The sequence below is a fragment of the Chrysochloris asiatica genome, unplaced genomic scaffold (assembly GCF_000296735.1).
Source record: "Chrysochloris asiatica unplaced genomic scaffold, ChrAsi1.0 scaffold00607, whole genome shotgun sequence".
NCBI classification, from domain to species: domain Eukaryota; kingdom Metazoa; phylum Chordata; class Mammalia; order Afrosoricida; family Chrysochloridae; genus Chrysochloris; species Chrysochloris asiatica.
Genome location: NW_006409125.1, coordinates 39,508 through 47,424, shown reverse-complemented (window position 1 = coordinate 47,424; position 7,917 = coordinate 39,508).

Sequence of the window (7,917 nt, the reverse complement as noted above, 5' to 3'; positions counted from 1 at the left end):
GGGGTGCCTCATTGTCTCCCTTCTTCTGTTTGTCTGTGTATTCTTTCGCTATCCCTGTCGCCGCTGGATCTCCCCTCCTCGTGAACCAAACACGCGTGACAACTATGTCGGGGTCAGACCCCGGCACATAGTCCTGTGAAGAAGGGGATAGTCATCAAAAAAAGGTAGCTGGCCTGACTTCCCAGATAGTTTGACTGAAACCTGGTAGACATACATCTTATTAAGTGGTTCCTGGCCGTCACAAGTGGTTTGCATTCGATGACTAACCTCAGGTTGGCATTTCCATCCCACCCTGTAAAGCCTCAGAAGAAAGTCCCGGCAATCTCTTTCTATAAACATCCCAGGGGAGAAAACTCCGGGTAGCTCAGGTTTGCTGTGTACCACAATGGGTGGCCATGGATTTCTTATTGATCAAACTAAGGAGAGCTCAGATCTGTCCATGCTATGGCAGGTGTGCACTGACAGAGACAGCAGCCCAGAAAGCTCAGAGTTGGCCAGTGCAGATGGTAAAACAATCAGTGGAATTTGGTGGTAGGGTTTGGCAGATTTCCCCCAGGTCTCTGTTAACAGTGGTGCCACCTCTGTGCAGCTCTGATTCATGAGCCCCTTTGATGAGCGGGATCTGAACATAGCTCTGCTGACAGTCCAGGTGCTGAGGGGTGGGGGGTGGGCAGGCTAGAGAGGGAGTGAGTAGAGTTCCTATATGGAGAGGTGGCAGGGATGCAGGGAAGGAAAACTGACTCTGGGATCTGGCATGACCTGGTTTCGAAACCTGTCCGAACCACTGAGTGGCTTTGGGCTCAGTCTTCTACTTCCCTGACCCTGTTCCACATGTACAAAAACAGACAGAAGATGTGCCCACTCTGCCCAGTTGTCCAAGATGGGCACAGCAGAGGGCCCAGGCTATTGTCTGTTGAGTGATGCGGATAGCAGCCAGGGAGACTGAAGTATGGAATGACTGAAAATTGTTCCATCTCCTCCTAGCTCCTGCTTCTTGGGTCCTCAAGAATCTGCCATACTTGTCCTTAATATGACCTTTCCCAAAGAACAGTGTTAGGTATATGAACTGCTTTTGCTACCAAAGGAAGCATTTTAGATTATTTTTTGGATAGAGGTAACATGGTATCTTCATGCAGGAAAAATAATGCCCTGGACAAAGCAGACAAAACCAGACAAGATTGGGAAGAAAGAGAAAGGAAACTACTTCCAGAAGCAGCTCTGTGACCACAGCCTGTGGATGACTGAAATTTGGCACTGGAGCAGCTGCCCCTTTAAGTGTGTCTTGGCTTCCGGGACTGCCCAGCATTTTCTGTAGCCCGGTTGCCATTTCATGTGTTTGATAGCGCATCGTTTATCCTTTTTGGGGGCCCTTGAAAAGGGTGACAACTGGACGTGTTCAGAAGACCACATTTGACTGCACTGTGATCATGTATGTGGACGATACTGATGAGACATTTAGCAGATTCTGTCCCATCTGAGTCAACAGGCTGGGGCTTCGCAGATAGCCAGGAGTGGAATCATGGGATAACCAGCAGGGAATTTTAGAGGCTGACACGGGCACAGATCAGCAAGAGTAGTGAGGTACAGAGATGGATACGTTACTTGTTTTGGGGTCACACGTTTTCTTCCTGGTTGCCTTAGGCATCACTTGCATATGTCCTTCAACACCCCCTTCACCAGATAGTGTGAATTCAGGTATAGACGGGTAGAGTGAACTGGATGCCACTTTATTACGCAACAATAACAGAACTGTCAGTAGCTTCTTGATTCTGGAGAATGCTTCACTGGTGATCACGTGACACAAAAGAATGAAAAGAATCCTCCCCTTTCAAGTAGAGAATCTCTGCTGGGTCCTCCTGCTGAAGCCTCACAAATTTGTGTTTCTTTCACCACAATCTCCCAACCACCTGCCATTCTCTACACGGCAGTGTGGGGCACAGTCAGGCCACTGTGACTTCTGAAGCCAGCAAGATCATCACTGCATCCCAAATGATGTTTCCACAAAAAAACAAACAAAATGCATCACAACTTTATTTGTACAGGGAGTTTTAGTTATAACTTGGTGTACGGTTAGCAGATTGAGTGTCAGACAGGGTGGAGAACACTGTAAGAGATCCTTCCAGGGCAGCATCTCAGTAAGGGAACTGTCAGTCTGTTGACAGGGATCAGCCTGTGTGCGCAGGTGTAGTCACTGCTCTTGGCCCAGCATTTGTATTTGGCTGCCCATTGGCCTGGCTAGGGAGGGGATTAGCCAGAGGGACTCAGTATGTCTGCGTGTCTGCACAGCCACTGGTACCCTAGAGTTCACACATGCACATTTATCCCTTGGATGCTTCTTATATGATGGCTCAGCTCTTGGGAAGGTGAATTCCTTCCCTACTGTGTTCTGTGTTGTAAAACAAAAGCACCCCCCAAACTGACAGACTTACCGCAGCAACAGAAATTTATCTTACTGGTTCAAATCATTTTCACTGGGTCATACAAAGGCAAGGTGTCCGCAGGGCTGGTTCCTTCTGGACATTTTGAAGGGAGGATGTATTTCTTGGTCTTTTCCATTTGCCATCTTGCATTCATTGGCTTGTGGTCCTTTCCTTCATCTTTAGAGCACATTGCTTCAGTCTCTACTTCCATATCATCATGTCACCGTCCTTCTGTGGTGAAATATCCCTGTGTGTATGTCTCGTAGAAGGACAAGGTGATTCCAGTTAGGGCCCAACTCAGTCACCCAGGGTAAGCCCCATCTCAAACCCCTCGTTCCTATCCGCAGAGCACCTTTTGTAGCAGAGGGTAACATTCACAGGTTCCAGAAATTAGGGCCTGTATATTTTGGTGGAGGGTTTTATTCAGCCTACCAGCAAAGATGATAGCTTACCTCCAAGGATGCTTTCAAATGTAGCATGAGAGACTTCTGGCCTCGCTCCACTTCTCCCCCAACGTATTGGCTCTCTGGACTGGGTCACTTTGTTTAGAGAAGTTCTAGTTTAGTATGCCTGGATAGCTTTAGTTTTGCAAGTACCTCCCCAAATGCCTTGTCTTGTCCAGTTGGTGCTTGTCTCCAGCAGGGTGGTATAGAAGCATCCATGACTTACACCATATTGCATCTCCCCCTTCAGCTCTCCCCTCTGCAATAGAGATGGAGGAAGGTAGCATGGTCACACTTGCACATTTCTCGGTGTGTGTAGGGGTGGGGGTGGGGGTGCCATGTGGTCCAGAGCAGAGGCTCTCAAGTGGCGGGCAGGCAGAGGTAAAAGCAGTGACTGAAGCTTGTGTATTATTCCCTCCCACCAGATGTTGTGTTTGACCCTCACAAGAATAACATATTGTTGTTGTTAAGTGCCTTCAAGTCAGTTTGGACTCATAGGGGTTCCAAGGAGCAGCTGATGGGCTTGAACTGTCCACCTTGTGGTTCGCAGTCAAATGCTGATTCTGCAGCGTCAACACCAGCAGTCCTAAATAGCCTGTAGTGGTTTTTATTCAGTTGGGTTACTTGCCAACATGTAGTAAAAGGGAAGGAAGGAAGGAAGGAAGGAAGGAGGGAGGGAGGGAGGGAGGGATTGAAGAAATCGAGATTTCTTACTCTTGAAGAAGTCATCCCATTATCCTGACTCATGGTACCCTGTTGTTTTTGTTGTTTTCTGATGCATTTGAGTTGGTTTCGACTCATAGCAGCTGTATATAGAACAAAACAATGCCTGGGCCTGTGCTGTCTTCACAGATGTTGTTACTGTTGCTATTCATTATGTTTTTATCTTCCAGCAAACTGTCTGTTAATGTTCCTCCGCTATTCATAAAGTTTCAGTGGCTACACAGTCAAAAGTACTCTCTGCCTCTGCTTTTCTCTAGTCTGTCTGAGTCTGGAAGCTCAGTTGAAATCTGTCTCCCATGGGTGAGCCTGCTGGTATTTAAAATACCAGTAGCAAAGCTTTCAGCATCACAGTAACACACAAGCCACCACAGTGCAGCTGACAGACAAGTGGTAGCATGTGTCCCTTGTTAAGTGCTGTTGAGTCAGTTCTGACTCACAGGGATCCTGTGTAGGGTTTCTAAGGAATGGCTGCTGAGTTTGAGCGCGGGCCCTGCAGTTTTCAAATCGACCTGCCACCCCCTGCTTATCCTGCAGCACCAAGGCACCCTATGACACTGTGGCTTAGTGCTGCCCTCTACAGGTTTTTTCCCAGTGATTATTCTCAGGCCATTTTGCAGACTCAAGGAACCCTGGTGGTGCTCTGGGCTAAGCATTGGACTGCTAACCTCAAGGCCAGTGGTTCAAAACCTCCAGCTGCCTCTCAGGAAAAATATGAAGTTGTCTGCTCCCATGAAGATTTTCTGTCTTAGAAATCCTTTATAGGGTCTCTGTGACTTGGAATGGATGCCGTAGATCTGGTTTTGTTGTTTTTATCACCTGCCTGGTTTCAGAGGCAGTTCTGGTTTGGAGGTCTAGTGCGGACTGAGTGGCACGGAGCCATGGAGAAGTGTTTTATTCATTCGTTGACTCAGTCAGCAGACACTTAGAGACTGCTGAGGACTACAGACGACATGATCCCTGCCCTGTGGACGAACAAACTAACAAAGATATTAGCAATTTGACCTTTATGCTTCCAGAGAACATTTATATTTATTTGCAAAAGGAGTTCTGGTGTGGTGCTGTAGGGTAGACACTGGACTGCTAACCTCAAGGTCCGCAGTTCACACCCACCAGCTGCTCCTTGGAAACCCTGTACAGGGTTTCTGAGTCAGAACCGACTCAATGTAACAGAAAGGTATAATAATATTTTCCAAGCTGCACATTTCCTTGTGTACCTCTGCCTCCAGATCGTAAATATTTCTGTGTTTTTTATTTGTGTTTTTAAAGAAAAAAAGAAGGTGTAAAGCCTTCTTTTTTTCAAACATCCATATATGAAACACAAATTATACCCTGGAACCCCTATGCAGGGTTGCTATAGGTCGGAACTGACTCAACGACATTTAACAACAAAATTAAGTGGAACTTTTTCTGTGTTGACTCATGCTTTTTTCAGTCCTACCGTTAGAGTCTGATTTTTCTTAAGCTTCCTTCCTACTTGGGCATCTTCCTTATCACTGTGACAGAAAGCACCGTCAGAAATAAATGCTGTTGGTATTCTTGTTAGCTGACTCCAAGTAGGCACCACCATCTTCCTAACCCTTGGCCATATTTGAACCCATTGTGGTGGCTGTGTGTAATAAGTTTCCCGGGAGCGAAAAGTCACCATAAAAGTTTTGGAACCATGTGTAGATCAGTGGCCGAATGTGATTGCTGACTCGGCAATTCATATTAACCACAGTTTCATTGTCTGCCTTGAGTTAAGAAGCTGGCAAATAGACTGTGATTTCTTTTTTTTTCTTTTTAAAGCTCCTCCTGTATCTTTTCACAGCAGCATAGTAAGCATCTGAGCCTGCTTGCTGCCTCTGAAGTTAGGGTCGCCTGGTCCTCACTTAGCAACATGGTTAGGCTCCAAAGAACAGGTCACTGTGTGAAAATCGGCATTACGCAAAATCGGAGGGTGACTGCATCAGATTAGAAAATGGATGGGCGACTCACTACATCGTTGCATCACTGCTGAATACATCATGTGATTGCTAAACCTGTGACAGATACGGCCCAGCCAGCTAACACGTAACCTTGACTATCACAGCCAGCGTTATACTGTCCTCACCCCTCTGCATTCGTTGCTGCCCAGTGTACCTTGTGAAAGTGCACAATCACAGGATAGTGGATTTTTTTTTTCCCGCTGTTGTCATAAACGCAAAAAGTTGGTTCATGAGATCATCGATGCGTAAGTGTGTGATTTAGAGAGGAGACACCAGAACTTGGTGCTGGTTCCAGTGCAGCACATGCTCATTTTATTTTGTGGACGAAGCTCTTTCCCACTTCTTGCTGGGCAGCCTGAGTTTGCTTTAGTGCTTTGTTCTGTGTTTCGACTTGGCCCTGTGGCTCTGGGCTCTCCATTCCACACATCACCGATGGTATAGCTGAGCTGTGCTAATGCTGCTTATTAATCTGACTGTATCTCTATCAGGGAGATTTTATAATTACCGTAATTCTTCTTTATTCCACTCCTTTCCCAGCTCCTCAAATGCATGGGTGCTGTAGGGCACAGTGTCAGGACGCGGGACATCAGCACACACAGTCGGCACTTAAACTTGCGATTTTGCACTCCATCAGCACCGTGGGGTAAGGGGTCACATATTGGATAACATTTGGATTGACAAATCCCAAGGAAACTCTTTATTACCTATTACGTAAAATGTAAGAAATATTAGATACAGTAAGGTCGCACACTAGGTCTTTGAGGAGCATCTTCAAATTTAGTGTTGTAGAAATTAAACTGCTCACTTTTGGATGAAATAATTTATATAGTGTTCTACTTCCTGAAGGGTATTTGTGTATTGTCACGCTTGTTTGTTTGTTTGCTTTTAAACTCTGAATGTTGCTTTCTGTTGAATCTGACCAGATGGCTTTCAATGAATATAAAATAAAGCTCTAAGTACTGTTGCTTCCTGGCTGTCCTGTACATCATCAGAGGCCAACCATAATTTGGAAGCTAGCTTACAAAAGCCAGGGATGCACTTGCAAGACTGAAATGAGCTGGGAAGGGAAGAAAAAGCTGCTGAGTCATCACATTTACAAACAAGTGATTCTAAGTTCACAAGCAGTAGGCTGCCTCCCTTTTCCTATAGATTTTGCCTCCAGTGTAGATATTAGGGACTCTTCTTGTAATGTTAAAAGCTCCTTGACTCCTTTCTTTTAGAATTGCTTAGTGTGTTGGTGTCGCTGTGTGTATATGTGTTTGTGTCTGGAGGGGAGAACTAACATGTACGACAAAGAAGAGACAGCAGACCATACCATTGTTGACTTTGCTATTTGCTTAACTGTTGGATTTCAAAGTCTCAGAATGGTTCTGCTTTAAGGCGTCTACTAGGAAACTGTCTGCTATTGCTGATAACACTTTGGAACAGCTGTGGGAATGCTTCATTCAGGACTGTAACCTAGGGTTAAAACTAGGCATTGTGGTAAAGAACAGTGTGCATGTAGCGCCATCAGACTGGTACCTGCTCTCTAAGTGTTTGGGGACTCCACAAGCCCTCTTGCCCTCGTTTTCCTCCAGCCTTCATCTTGTCATGACAACTGGCATGAGAACTCTCATTTCCATGACTCCTCTTCTTCGAAGCACATCTCTCCCGAGTCTGTTCAGTTTCATATTTTACATTCATCTCCCTGGACATGACTCTCCTTCATTGTGGTATTTATGCTCTGGAGAGGAGCTGGCAGAAGCTCACTCTTTGAGAAAGTAAAGCACTCCACTTGTGAAACATTCTGCTATTTGTGTTGGATGAAAGTGTCACATAATTTCTCTGAGGTGGTGACAATGCAGTTGGTATTTGTAATGAATAGCAAGGAAAAAATGTTTCTAGTTGCTAGGAGGGTTAATTGTAGTTTTAGAATGTGTGACCGTATGGTTTTCCCCGTGTTAAGATGTGAAAAGAAGCAGGAGTAAGTACATGAGTGTGTATTAACTATGCTGTCATGCTGTAATCCTGCTATGAACCAGTAGACAAGAGAGAAAATCTAGAAGAGCTGAAGAGGAGCAAGCTTCTGGTGCCATCTGAGGTGAGACTGGAGGAGGGCTGAGGTGATACTCAGAGTGGCTGCGGAGTGTTCACACACTGTAGGCTCGCAGACCTGGGGAATCTTGCTTTCTGAGAATGGTAGGCTTCCATTCCCTGGACCATGAACTTTGGTATAGGGGTTGAGTTTCCTTTTAGAAGTGTAGAGAAATGCAGTAGGGGAGATTTGGAAGTTTACCTAGTTGCGCAAGTTGTATGATCCCCTAAATTGCACTTTTAAATTGTGTTTGGGTATTAGAGGCTGGCTTTACTGACTTCTATTGAGTTGCT